This window comes from Culex pipiens, chromosome 1, assembly GCF_016801865.2.
Source record: "Culex pipiens pallens isolate TS chromosome 1, TS_CPP_V2, whole genome shotgun sequence".
Classification (NCBI taxonomy): domain Eukaryota; kingdom Metazoa; phylum Arthropoda; class Insecta; order Diptera; family Culicidae; genus Culex; species Culex pipiens.
In genome coordinates this window covers 50833853-50848462 of record NC_068937.1, presented here as the reverse complement: position 1 = coordinate 50848462, position 14610 = coordinate 50833853, and the positions used below count along the sequence as shown (strand labels likewise).

Genomic DNA, 14610 nt, shown 5'->3' with positions numbered 1-14610 from the left:
AGTGGCGTGATCAAGTTCCAGAAGAAAAACAATATAATTTAAGAGTGTGCGACGTGCTCCACTCACTGCTGTGTTTTTTTTAATTTTCAGCTGGTAAAAGTTTTTTTTCGTTTTTTGAAGTGGCTGCCATAGCTCTTCTTTCTAGAGCAGAAGCTGGAATTACGGTCCGCGAAATTTTAATTGTATACAAAAGAAAATAGTGAATGGAAAACTGCATCGAAAGCGGATCAAATTCGGCTTCAGATTTGCCCCAGAAGGAAAGAAAAACTGTTCGATGACACCGGACAACCTTTGTGCTGGACTCGGGTGAGCACGTTCTATGTTGTTTGATGTATTTATGAAAGTGAGAGTGACTGTAGTGAATGAATGTGTTCTGATTTGCGAGAGTCATTTGAGAGAGTGAGAATTGCGATATCAAGTGAATTATGTCAGTTGACACGCTTGATTAGAATGTGTGTGTGTGTGTGTGTGTGTGTGTGTGTGTGTGCGTGTGTGTGTGTGTGTGTATGTGTGTGTGTTTCAACAGGGTGAAATAAATAAATAAATTCAAGTCGATTCCGGCCAGCGGGGCCTCGCGGTTACTTTGCACAATTGCTCGAGATTTTTTTTTTTTTTCGTTTCTTTACTCACTAGCTATCAGACCTTCCTTTATCATCGTGGATCGGAAGGCACGACGCCGGTTGAGTTCGTCTAGGTTTTTGTGTTTTAATAACACGTTAATATCATTACAAACACGCAAAGCCAATAGAAGTTAATAGGAGTAACGCGTCGGTCGGGATGGAGAATATTTTTTTTTGTTATGATTTGCGGTAAATGCTCTTGGTAAGTCCGAATTGCGATGCCTTTCCGACAGGTCGCAAGATTTTTCGCATTCGTCGTCGTACCATTTCAGCTCAATAAACATCGTGACTCGTCGTTCACACCGTTAATCAGTATCTCACTAAACATCAATCATTTAAAACTCGTAAAATCATCTCAAGTTAAAAATTACACTGTTTAATTCTCATTTATTAATTACAAATGATTTTGGTTCTATCTTTCCACAGCCGGCTGTCTAAGATTAAACCATTTCATTAAAAATTTAACAACAGTTAAACGGGAAATGTCTCATCCGCAGCATCCGATTGTTTGCCTTGAGAATAAAATATAATACCTTTCAAAAAACACTATGATTTTGGGTCGCATCATCATCTTCTATGATGAATCCTGACCAAACACCCTATCCTACTAACAAGTTTTCAGGTTCCTGGCGCTCGTGGGGTGTAAGCACAGAGTAAATCAGCTGCCCTAGTAGCAACCTGCGCTAACTAACATTCCCGTCCCTTAAAATCGAGATCTACAAACTGACATGGCGGGCGCCGTTGGTGGCCAATGACTGTTACCTATTCGCAACTGATCTTGTTTTGGCAATCATGGTGTTTTATCTTTTCAGCGCATTCATACATGCTGTTGATAAGAGAAACACCACGGAATCGTCGAAGCCTATGATCAGTAGTGCTGAAAGGATATTACGGTTCTGTTCAGCAACGGAGGGGCAACCATGGGTGGTCTCTCATGCTCATGCTCATGCTCTCCTCGTACAGGCTGATCGTACAAAATATTTTTCTGCGTGAGCAAAATCGAAGCACTTTTGATCTGAATCCTGCTGGTTTGACTTGGAATCACTGTTTTTCAAATCTTTGAAGGTGAGCAGTTCTCCACGGAATCGGTCTTTTTTCATTAATTTTAATTTTTGTATTTTTTAATCCGACTGAAACTTTTTTGGTGCCTTCGGTATGCCCAAAGAAGCCATTTTGCATCATTAGTTTGTCCATATAATTTTCCATACAAATTTGGCAGCTGTCCATACAAAAATGATGTACGAAAATTCAAAAATCTGTATCTTTTGAAGGAATTTTTTGATCGATTTGGTGTCTTGGGCAAAGTTGTAGGACTGGATACGGACTACACTGGAAAAAAATGATAAACGGTAAAAAACATGGTGATTTTTTTACTTAACTTTTTATCACTAAAACTTGATTAGCAAAAAAACACAATTTTTTATTTTTTTTTTATTATTCGATATGTTTTAGAGGACATAAAATGCCAACTTTTCAGAAATTTCCAGATTGTGCAAAAAATCATTGACCGAGTTATGAATTTTTTAATCAATACTGATTTTTTCAAAAAATCGAAATATTGGTCGCAAAAATTTTTCAACTTAATTTTTCGATGTAAAATTGAATTTGCAATCAAAAAGTACTTTAGTGAAATTTTGATAAAGTGCATCGTTTTCAAGTTAAATCCATTTTTATGTAACTTTTTTCAAAATAGTCGCAGTTTTTAATTTTTTTAAATTAGTGCACATGTTTGCACACTTTTGGAAAAAATATTTTTGAAAAGCTGAGAAAATTCTCTATATATTGCTTCTTCGGACTTTGTTGATACGACCTTTAGTTGCTGAGATATTGCAATGCAAAGGTTTAAAAACAGGAAAATTGATGTTTTCTAAGTCTCACCCAAACAGCCCACCATTTTTTAATGTCGTTATCTCAGCAACTAATGGTCCGATTTTCAATGTTAATACATGAAACATTCGTGAAATTTTCCGATCTTTTCGAAAACTATATTTTTAAAATTTTCAAATCAAGACTAACATTTTAAAAGGGCGTAATATTGAACGTTTGGCCTTTTTGAAATGATAGTCTTGGTTTAAAATTTTTGAAAATATTGTTTTCGAAAAGATCGGAAAATTGCACAAATTTTTTCATATTAGTTGCTGAGATATAGACATGGAAAAATGTTGGGCTGTTTGGGTGAGACTTAAAAAACATCAATTTTCCTGTTTTTAAACCTTTGCATTGCAATATCTCAGCATTTAAAGGTCCTATCAACAAAGTCCGAGGAAGCAAAATGTAGAGAATTTTCTCAGCTTTTCAAAAATATTTTTTCCAAAGGTGGGCAAACATGGGCACTAATTTAAAAAATGAAAAACTGCGACTATTTTCAAAAAAGTCACCTAAATATGGATTAAACTTGAAATCGGTGCACTTTATCAAAATTTCACTAAAGTACTTTTTGATTGCAAATTTGATTTTACATCGAAAAATGATGTTGAAAAATTTTTGCGACCAATATTTCGATTTTTTGAAAAAATCAGTAGTGATTAAAAAATTCATAACTCGGTCAATGATTTTTTGCACAACCTGGAAATTTCTGAAAAGTTGGCATGTTATGTCCTCTAAAACATATAAAAAAATTTAAAAAAAATAAAACCAGTGTTTTTTTTGCAAATCAAGTTTTAGTGATAAAAAGTTAAGTAAAAAAATCACCATGTTTTTTACCGTTTATCATTTTTTTCCAGTGTAGTCCGTATCCAGTCCTACAACTTTGCCCAAGACACCAAATCGATCAAAAAATGTGTGTGTGTGTGTGTGTGCAACCAACCAAACGGGACCACGCGGTCACTTCTTACAAATTGAGTTGTTTCCATGTATTTTTAGATCTACATTCTATACATGCAAATAACTCGCATAGGCATTTGGAAGGTGTTAGCTCTGCCGAGCTTCGGTGACCCATTTCTACGCTGGCTAGCCGAGCGCGAGGTACTTCAGCTTTATCGACAAGCCCCGCCCTGAAGAACGTTTGCACCAATCGGGTTCAAACGTTATTTAGAACTTCCGAACCCTTGTCAAATGGACAAGGACCCAGCGCGTATATAGTTGATAGTAACAGTATTCCTAATTCCATTCATAGCTCACCAAGCCGTGATGGCCTAGTGGTTAGCATTTTTGCTTACCAATCCTAAGGACGGGGGATCGAACACCGACTCGAGCGAGTTTGATTTTTCGTTCATGTTCAGAGTTTCAAGATTTATAATTCCTATACTTTCTCGTTGGGAGCAGATGGGAATCGAACCCAGGACTATTCGCTTACAAAGCGAACACCGTGACCAGTCAGCCACGGCCGCTCCTGACACCAAATCGATCAAAAAATTCCTTCAAAAGATACAGATTTTTGAATTCTCATACATCCTTTTTGTATGGACAGCTGCAAAATTTGTATGGAAAGTTATATGGACAAACTAATGATGCAAAATGGCTTCTTTGGGCATACCGAAGGCACCAAAAAAGTTTCAGTCGGATTAAAAAATACAAAAAAATCGAATGACCGAAATCCTAGAGAACTGCTCAGGTGTTGAAAAAATTCTGTCAAAACTATAAAATTCTTCAAATTCTTAAAAAAAATATGTTATGAAAATTTGGCAAAAACCCCATTTTCGCAAAATACTAAAATTAAAACGGCCTGTCCAATTCAAATTGTAAACCGAAGAGAGGATTCTGTTAACGGATCACATTTTTCAAAATCAACAGAGAAGGGAGAATGCGTGGACATACCGTACCCAATTGTAAGATACAATTTCGACCATTTTATTTTTTTGTATTTTTTTATTTGGCTCATATCTTGTGGGGGCCTTCTCTATAACCAAATAAACTATTTTGTGTCATTGGTTCACCCATAAAAGTCTCTATACAATATTGGCAGAATATGGGACTTTTTCTCAAAACCTTGCTCCACAAGCTGAATATTGTTCCTTGAGCTATTTTAGGACACTGGGCCAAATATGAGCAAAATCGGTCATCATGTACCCATTGATACTCGTCGGTGAAGTTTGTATGGGAAAAATCGAAAAAATGTATGAAAAACCCAAGTTTCTTACGGTTTGGTCTGCACGGTGCGCTACTTCCATCCAAATATTCTCAAAAGTGAGATTCTTATTGAAAATTTAATGCTCTACAACTTTGTAGAACATACCAAAGCTGTAAAATCTGTAACTTTTGAATGAATTTTCTGATCAATGGTGTCTTCGTCAAAGTTATAGGTATTGTTAAGTAAACCAGAAAATATAGGCACATAACTTTTTTTGACAATTTTTTAATTAACATTTTTTTTACAAGATCTTTATTTCCCAAAAAAGTATTTTTTTGATTTTCGAGACTTTTTATTTGTTTTTGAGCTTGGTGCTCTCTATTTCTCTCCCAACTTTTGAGCCATAGAAAAGTTTGGTCAAAAAATCTGCCGCCGAGTTATGAATTTTTGAGAAAATAGTGATTTTTGGAAAAATCTAAATTTCATACAATTTTTTTTACCTATTTTTTTATGTAAAATTGAATTTGCAAACGAAAAGTTCTCAACAGATTTTAGCAGATATAGCGCCCCGTTTTCAAGTTTGGCTTCAGCGAGATATTTGCACTTTTTCGATTTTTAGAAATAGTGACCATGAGTGAACATAAGCATGTCCCAAAAAAACACGAAATCGGCTTTAAAAATCCAAATCAATACATTAACTTGTTTATTGGACCACAAACCATCATTTTTTGGTATAGGCTATTTGAAATTTCAAGATTTTCAATTTTTCTAAGCAGATTTGGTGAAATTGTTGAAAAAACTGATCTTAAAAAAAATACCCAGGGAACATGGTAAACGATTTTTCCGAAAGTTTTCATGTATGAGAGAATTGTTTCTAACATGATTATTAGGGTGGGTACGGATTTTGAAAAGTTCTCAGATCAAGTTCTGGTGTGGTTCCCCTTGTAGGGCATACCCATAGGGACTCTCACGCCAAATTTCAGCTCATTTGGTTGAAAACTGGCTTGTCTCAAGCGGGTTCAAGTTTACATGGAAATTACTATGGGAAATTTTGAATTTTCGTTCATTCGCTCCTACAGGCCTGGGGAAAACATGTTGAAACTTCTAGGATGGCCAGAAATGAGCGGAATCGTCTGGAGAACAACTTTCCCTAAGAGACCAGGTCGATTTGTTCAACCCCCATCGAGCTCAACGGCAATACATCCGGGGTTTTCGGAACCAACGGTTTTCCCCAGAAAAGCATCAAATTTTCCTTAGCATGCTATGAATGCTTGATGAACACTGCGACGCCACATGAGCAAACTTATTCTCTTGTGTAAATTCTTCCAAATCATCCGGATCTCATAACAACCCTCAACTGACCGAAAAACCTGCCATTCTCGCCGTCACCTTAATTCCAAACAAAAACTTAAGCATTACACAGTTCCATGATTTCATTACCATTCAACCCCCGAACTTCTTATTGTCATTTCTCGCTCAACTCGCTCAACGCTCAAAATCGCTCGCAAGTAGTTCTCCTGAAGCCGTTTGTTTTTCCGTTGTTGTTGTTCGTTGGTATCGTCGTCCACTAACCCGCCCGAGCCTGGAAGCCGTTGAGCGCCTCGAATTAAAATTTTGCACGGTTCTATGCATTTTAATTAAAATTTTAAACCCCGTGATTCCCGGGCCCCAAGCCCCCACGTCACCCGGAGGAATGCAGCTCAAGTGCATTTTATGACGACGACTAAGGCGGTATTGTCGCTTGGACAGGATGGTGCAATTGGAAAACTTTTTTGTTCAAGTTAATCTTAAGAAGTTTGAAAATTATTTAGTTTTGAGAAGAGTACTTAAAAAATTCCAACATAAAGTCGCTATAAAGCTAGTTGAAAAACTATTTTTTTTTAATTTACGGTATTGTGAATGTAATCCAACAATTTCAACAATTGAACTCAAATACAAAAGCGAGTAATTAAAACAAACTTCCCGAATAATTGCCGCAAGACTGTACTCGCTCTCCTAGACAAATTTGACTCAACAGCCGGTTTTATGCATTATGCTAAATATTTCATCGGGGCGCGAAATTACCTCCTCTTCTGCCCAGTTTACGCTCACGAGACAACGCGTAATTGGATTCGGCATTGTTTGTGAATAATTTAGAAGATTTTTGGTCACGAAATTACTTGAGAGAATCTAATTAGAAAAGAGAAAGCAACTCACCTTCAGCAAGTGATCCAAGCACATTTTAGACGGCCTTCCACCGAACCTTCATCGCCCTGAAGCCGTGCAATCGCTGCTGCCTTTTAGGTGGATCGATCTGCCTTCGTTGTACAACAGCGGAGGAGCCGCCGGAGCTTTCACTTCGCGTTTGATTGAGCAATGGTATTTTTTCCTTGTTTTTTCTTCTACCCCTAAACTACCCCACTTCACGATCTTGCACTTGATTTCGATGCACCGCGATAAATCGTCACCGTAGTTTTTCACTACACTAAATTAATTTCGCTTTACCTTTGGAAAGGTTCTTCTTTTGGCTTTTTTTCTTCACAATCGCCGAATCAATATTTTTTCATGGTCCATTATGATTCTGCAAAAAAAAAAAGAAAAAGAATAAATCAATTAATTCAATGAAGTTAATTTATTCTATTTTCTGGTATAGGACCCTTTATCCTGCCGAAACTGTTTCTTTTCTTATGAAAAGGAACCTACATCAGTTATACATATTCTTGGTTATATAAAACTTCGATAACAAAAAAAAAAAAAAAAAAAAACATTTTAAATCATCAAAATGCAAAGTGCATTGAAAAGTATTTGTAAGACATATTATATTAAAGAAAATCTTGGGGTTAACAATTTAACTTGTTCCATGTGACTTTGCCAATGCTTTGAAATTTTTTGTTTTTTTTTTGGGTCAACTTTGGCTAAGTTGGCGATCTTGGGATCAGAGATGGAATAATCATCATCAAAAGAAAATCTTTGGATGTTCAACAAGAGAAAAAATCCGAAGGGAGCTTGGCTCTCCTATCTCGCGCACGAAAGATCGGTAAAAGGAATCTAAAAAAATCATCATCATGTACATGACATGTGGTGTCGTGATTTACACAAAGCCGTCATAGCATACGTAGGAAATGCGATGCTTTTGAAGGGTGAATTGTTGATTCTGGAGACACCGGACGTTAATCCAATGCGCACCTTGGGGACAAAATGGACAACCCTAATTCCTTCTGGAATGTGTTCATTGGACCATAGGATCGATTGAACGAAAAGCACAAAAATCCCATAGTAATTTCCATGTAAATTTCAACTCGCTGGGGACAGGCCAATTCTCAACCAAATGGGCTGATATTTGGCATGAGAGTCCCTATGGGTATCCTCTACAAGGGGAACCTCGGTTTGCCGTGATCTGAGAACTATTTGTCTTGGTTGAAACACCCTAGTAATCAGTCTTAAATGCTATAGTCTATGATTTACTTAAAAAAAATGTATCGATAGAGCACCTTGTCGATCTATGACAATAAGCCAGAAGATATACTCTCACGCGCAGTGTAAAATGCGTAAATGCGCAGGCGTTAGGGCTTCGATTTAACGACTTGACCTGAATACTTTGAATTTGAAAGTGTTATCTGTAAAATAGTCTAAAAACTACATCTGAAGAATAGTTTTGACCTCTTTTACCAATCATAAGTTGTGAATTTAAAAAAGAATTTTTGTCCCGCGACTACAAATCGGATACATAAAAATTGTGGATTTCACGAGCGGTTTTCCAATGATGGAAGGCACAAGTATTAAAAGCGGATACAGACTTCGCTCAAGTACTTCGTAAAAGAGCTCTCAGGCTAAGAGTTCCGGGTTTCGGGCCAAAATATAATCAAAAGAGTTCTGGGACGATTCCTAACCCGTGCACGACTTTTCAAGAATTTCTGAGTAATGTTTTTTTTTTTAAAGAGCAAACCGTAAATCTTTCTTTTGTGAAAAAAGGCAGTCATAAAATATAAGACATTCTCCAAGATCATTGTGAAAAAATCGCTTAAAACAAATAAATGTGAAACTTTCAGCGTTTGTTTGTGTATACATGCTATGAATTCATGCCAAATATGAGCCCTCTACGACAAAGGGAAGTGTGGTAAAATGGGCCCTTCCATAGCGGCACTTTTTGGTCTCAATTGTGATCAATAATGTCAAATCGCCACCGTCGTGCTAACTTGTCGCACGTGCATTTTGGGCCAAATTGAGGTCAAAACGCGTTTGACGCACGTACAAGTTAGACTACCGCAAACATTTTTAATTATAACTCGGGACTCCAGCAACCAACTTCAACAAAACTTCGGGACAATGCACAGAATGGTCAGCCAAACAAAACGTGTTTGTTATTGTTTACATTCCGTGCTCTAGTTTTTGTTTATTCAAGGTCAAACATTAAAACGCGTTTTTCTCGGAACGTCGAAATGGCGGGTGCGACAAGATAGCACGACAGCGTCGAAATGCTGTATCAAGTAGGCGAAAACCTGTTTTACCCCTAATCCAACAAATTGTTGAAAAATATTTTAATTAATTCTAAATGGCATTTTTTCCAATAAAATTTTCAACTCCAATACTTCTAACTAACGTGAAATTTTCCGAGGATTCCGAATATGACAAAATTGAGATTTTTGCTGCTATAGAAGCCTACAGGGCAAAAACTAAAACTGCGATTGGCCAAAAAGTTAATACCGTAGGCTTATAGTCCATGAAATTCCCTGACTTTTGACTTAAAGGAGTATGGGTGTTGAAGCCTGTTGTAAAAAGATATTAAGGTTTTAAAAAAATACATTTCAAACAGTAATTTGCAAAAGCTATTAGAAAAAGTCAAACCAATCCTGGATGTCTATGGCACATTTTGAAGTGCTTCAAAAGACCTGTCGAATGCATCTAAGAGAGTTGGAATTGATGAAGTTTTACGGAAATGCGAGCAATTTGAAGATTTTTTATGTTTTTGGACCTCAAACTTCAAAGCCCGTTTTACCCTACTTCCCCTTGTCGTAGAGGGATCATATTTGGCATGAGTTCATCTCATGTATAGACAAACAAACGCTGAAAGTTTCATCCAAATCGGAGCACCTCGAGACGACCTCTAGAACAAACCGAGCAATATTTACAAAAACTACCTCAATCAAACATACAATCGAAACAAGTCGAAATTTTAAGATTTTGACAACGGATTCTACCCAGACTACTTCAGTGACTATGGTACTTATTGGTTACTTATGGGTACTACCTGGGTCATCCAAGGACTCCATGGAGTTAAGTCCGGTGGTTTTACTGACATATAGCATTTTTTGTGTGTACCCGTAGTAGCAGCATTACATATTAACCAAACCTTCACAAATTGCTCCATTAGAGTGTAATAACAAAATCGATTTTCCAGCACAGCAATTTTTCTGTTCCTTTTGGGGTCCTGAACAACTCCCCAAAGTTTGAGAACGATTGGTTCAGTCTTCAAGGATATCTCAGCTGGATGTATAAACGATTGGAATTGAAAATTGAAATATTGCCTTATTGGGGCCAAAAAATATGATTGAAGCCCATTTGAAAAACCAAAATCAATTTTGGTCATTTGTTTTCCACGAAAAGTGGAAAACGTATCAACGTAGTTGAAGATGGAATAAAAATGCTTTGTCAATGAAATTATGAAGCTCTTACATTTATTTTCCTCAAACATTCAAGAATACGTTAAATAGGGAGGGAGTGCTGTCAAAAGCTTGGACAAATATTTGTCCTTTTTCAAACAAATAACAATGACTACTCACCGTTAATTCCCCAAACACAGCTCACTCTCTCTTCACGCTCGCTCCACAAAACTGCCTTTTCCTCGAGGAGCACAAACATCCTCAATTTTTCATCACCCCGACGTCTGTGTGTCACACTCCTAGCTCGCACGATTAGATGACTTAGTTCACATCGTCATCATCTTTGTCACCCTGCTGCCACCAGGTGTAAGTCTGCTCGGTGGCCATTTTTTCTTCCCGCCACCGAAATACGACAACACCTGGACTCTGGTTTGTCCTAGAGAAGGAGAGGGAGAAGAAAAGAAAAACATTAGCGGTAATAAATAATCATTTGCGTAAATGCTGGGAAGGGGGAGGGGGTCACAGGTGGTCCAAGAAGGAGAAGGGTGGGGTAAAGGCCAACTCACTTCATCATTCTGGGAAGAGCACTAGGAAAATACAAGAGATTTGTGGAAGAGTGTGGGAACGAAACACAAGAGAAAGCTGATATTTTCCGTCGTCCGTTGATTTTGCTTTATTAATTTTCCCACACAAAACACTCCAATTGCTGTGCAGGGGAAAAGAAGGAAGAGGAGAATCTTGAACCCGAAGGTTGTGACGAAATACGTTGGCAAATTGCGATCCCCAACTGCGCAGAGACTGTGAGGTTGGGTGACTTTGAGAAAACGGTTGAAATTTAGGTGAATTTTCTCAACCTTTGACTAATTGAGATTTCAATAAGATTTGAGATTGTGTTGAGTACATTCAAAGAATTGTATTGAAAAATACTTGAATTGCGAGAAAAGAAAATTATAATATAGAAAAGAAAAAAAATTAAAAAAAAAAACTTTGAAAGTAAAGCTTGCTGTCGAATTTGTCAACCCTCATCAACGAACAGTACAGCCAGAGTTGCCCTTTTCCCATAACTTTGGATCATTTCTTTTTATAGAACCCCCCCGTTTCCGTAATCAACCCCGCCCGCACCTTCGTCCTCCCACCGATTGAGATGAGCATAAATCATCCTCAACAAAAAAAGATAATCTTCCGCAATAAGAGTTAATTGGATAGAAAGCAGCACAGCGGTTCTGAAGGCGAACGGATGGGAAGCGTTCGCACGATTTTTGTGCGTTACGTTGCGTTAAAAGGCCCAGTGGGAGGGTGAGGGGTGCGCCCTTAACAGGAAAGATTTCCCGATTTATGACTATACATGGGTTATCAAGTGGGTGGATTTGGGAACCGGGGCGCTGCCAAGTGGCAGCAATCAAAATGACTGATTTGAGCGATGAGTTGACTGGATTGACTTGGGGCAGGATTAGAAAGGGGGAAATTTTCACAATATTTTGAACTGATTACAGGTAAGAATGATTTGTAGTCTTGGCATACTTCTGTGTTAGAACCCTACACGGGTAGAAATTCTGTAGACAAATCCGGTAAATCTGTGTTGTAGAATTTGGCAACATTGAAATGTTTCCAAAATCGTTAAGAAAAATTTCAATTTCGTTTTAAATGTTTTCAAAATCGACAACATTGTTATCAAAATCGAAAAAAAAAATTGAAGATTTTTTAAACATTTCTATGTTGTCAATTTCGGCAACACAGAGTTACCGGATTTGCTCACAGAATTCCTATCCGTGTAGGGAGTCCCCTTCGAAGAAATTACTTCAGTGAGATGCAGTGAACATAATAATTTGAAGCGATAAGTTTGTCATAATACGTTTTTTTTTACTTTAAATCAAGGGAACTTTATGTTCAAATAAATGCATAAATTCTCAAAGTTTAACTGCTTGTTGCTAAGTATGAAAAAAGTAGACCATCTGAACACATTACACGTAACATTTTTTTTTTAAATTCATCCTTTGCCGGGTCCGGTGGTTTAGTGGTTAGCGTGGTTGCCTCTAAATCCCAGTATGGCCTGGGTTCAATCCCAGACGGACCCGGTGGCATTTTTCGAGACGAGATTTGCCTGATCACGCCTTCTATCGGATGGGGAAGTAAAACGTCGGTCCATTAGCGTAAAAGAGGTTTTGGGTGACTCACCACACATAACCTTCGGACGCCTAGAAATAAGCAGAAACTTGCAACAGAGCCCACAAAAGACCCGGGGGTCGTTAAAGTGGATTGCTTTGCTTTTTTTACGACTTAAGACATCATAGTTAGACCATCAAAAAATTAATGCAAAGATCAAAAAATCTCAATGTTGGAGTTCGACAGCCATGTTGGAATCGGTCGCGTTTTGTTTCGCCGGGAATAAATTTGACGGTTTTGTGTTGTTTTCGGATGTTTTTGGGTCGGATATGTAGTTTATCTTATAGATAGTTGTATGGGCTACTAGGGGACAGTGAAGTTTTGTTAAAATTGTCTGTTTTTTTGGATCAAAAAGCGATTTAATTTTGCCGTTTTGTGTGAAAAGTCATCGTTTTTCTATTTTTTCTTTCTCCTAGAGTGAAGGGAGAGAGAGTGTGAGTTACCGTGTTGTTGCTTTGATGTTTTTTGGTACGACGATGACGGCCACGCGAAGCTGACGACGTGACTGGTGGTGTGCTGGTGTTCCCAAATTCGCGGTGAGTTCGCTCCATGTTGAGCACACACACTGTTGGTTTTTGATGTTTGTGAGTTTACCACGTGAGAGATTGACAGATCGACCGCCGTTTACTTGTGTCACTCATTCTACCATCCATGCGCAACGGTACTCACGGCACTCACAGCTGTCAGTGCGCCGGGTACAGGGACAGCGCAATCCTGTATCCCATTTTTGTAATTCTTGTTTTTTGCTAGCTCGTTCTCAGTCGTAAGCTTGGGCGATCTAGAGAAAAGCGGAATCCAAAGCTGTTCTGCGTTTACGAAAGAAAAATGGTTCAACAATCTTTCGATAGCTGGGCTCGAACTCGAGCAAATCCGCTATTCGCCTTTGCAAGAACTGTCACCGACGGGGGTACATCAACAGTTGCAAGACCATTGCAAGATGTTTCACCAATGGAAAGGCATCAGCTGAGCAGTGCTTTCATCCTTTTGTTAAGAATTCGCATTCAAAAATTTCACTGTCTTTTTTTCTTCTGATCTTTCTATATTCCATTCACTCTTATCTTCTTCTCCTTGAGCATCTAGCGAAATTCTCATTTGAATTTTCTACTAAGTCTTTCGCTCTATAAAGTCTAATCGTCTTTTTTATATTCTTTTTAAAAAAGAGCTGCCTCAAGTCTCTACTTTACTATATATATCCGCTATGTCTTAATTAATAACAAACTATTTTATAGCTTTTCAGCTGGGTATAAAGGTAATTTATTAAATAGTACATGATGTATTGAATTGTTATAAAATGACTATTATTACACTTTATACACTCTACACAACACCAATGCAATCAGTAACCAGAGAGTTTGGTACGGTATGTCCACGCATCCTTCCTCCCCTGTAGATTCTGTGAAATGTGATCCGTTCTCAGAATCCTCTCTGCGGTAAACACAACGCAGTAGGGCTGGCCCCTTTTAATTTTTGTAATACTTTTTCGGGTGATCTCGGATGTACTGCAATTATTAATAATGACAAGAAAAGTGCTTGGGACGTAATCTTATCACAAGACTTTCCAGCATGCTTTCATCGGACTGGCTGCGTTTCTGTTAGATAAGATTAGATTAGATTAGAGATCAAAAAATCTCAATGTTCGGTAAAAATATCGAGCCATTTCTTGTGGTAACGATTTCTTTCATAAATTTGTTATAAATTATTTATAATTTTCATAAATTTGTTATAATTATTTTTCCAGCTGAGCAATTCTCTGAAATTTCGGCCATTAGATTTTTTTTTGTATTTTTTAATCCGGCTGAAACTTTTTTGGTGCCTTTGGAATGCCCAAAGAAGCCATTTTGCATCATTAGTTTGTAATTTTCTACCAACTCACACAGAAGTTGCCCCAACCCCTCTTCGATTTGCGTTTTACTTTGTCCTAAGGGGTAACTTTTGTCCCTGATCACGAATCCAAGGTCCGTTTTTTTTAAATCTCGTGACGGAGGGGCGGTACGACCCCTTCCATTTTTGAACATGCGGTGTAAAGAGGTGTTTTTCAATAATTTGCAGCATGAAACGGTGATGAGATAGAAATTTGGTGTCAAAGGGACTTTTATGTAAAACAAGCCTTACCCGACAAACTTCGTTCTGCCTTTTTTTTCGTTTGTTGACGTTTTTTGCTTTTTTGCTTATTCAGCCTCCTTTAATCAAAATTTGATTTTACGTAACTTTCTCCATACAATTTGCCGATGCTCCGGAA

General features: G+C 37.7%; 1 protein-coding gene across 9 annotated transcripts in view; it reads right to left on the bottom strand.

Moving 5' to 3' along the window:
• The window catches only part of LOC120431692 (eye-specific diacylglycerol kinase), a 298340-nt gene extending 287696 nt beyond the window's left edge, over nucleotides 1–10644 (bottom strand). For all 9 annotated transcript variants that reach the window (XM_052706670.1, XM_039596964.2, XM_039596894.2 and 6 more), the window contains exons 1-2: nucleotides 10389–10644; nucleotides 6826–7189 (exon numbers count right to left, since the gene is read on the bottom strand). The gene's annotated coding sequence lies outside the window, so the exon portion shown is untranslated. The remainder of the gene's footprint in view (nucleotides 1–6825; nucleotides 7190–10388) is intronic.
• Between the last annotated feature and the right edge of the window lie 3966 nt (nucleotides 10645–14610).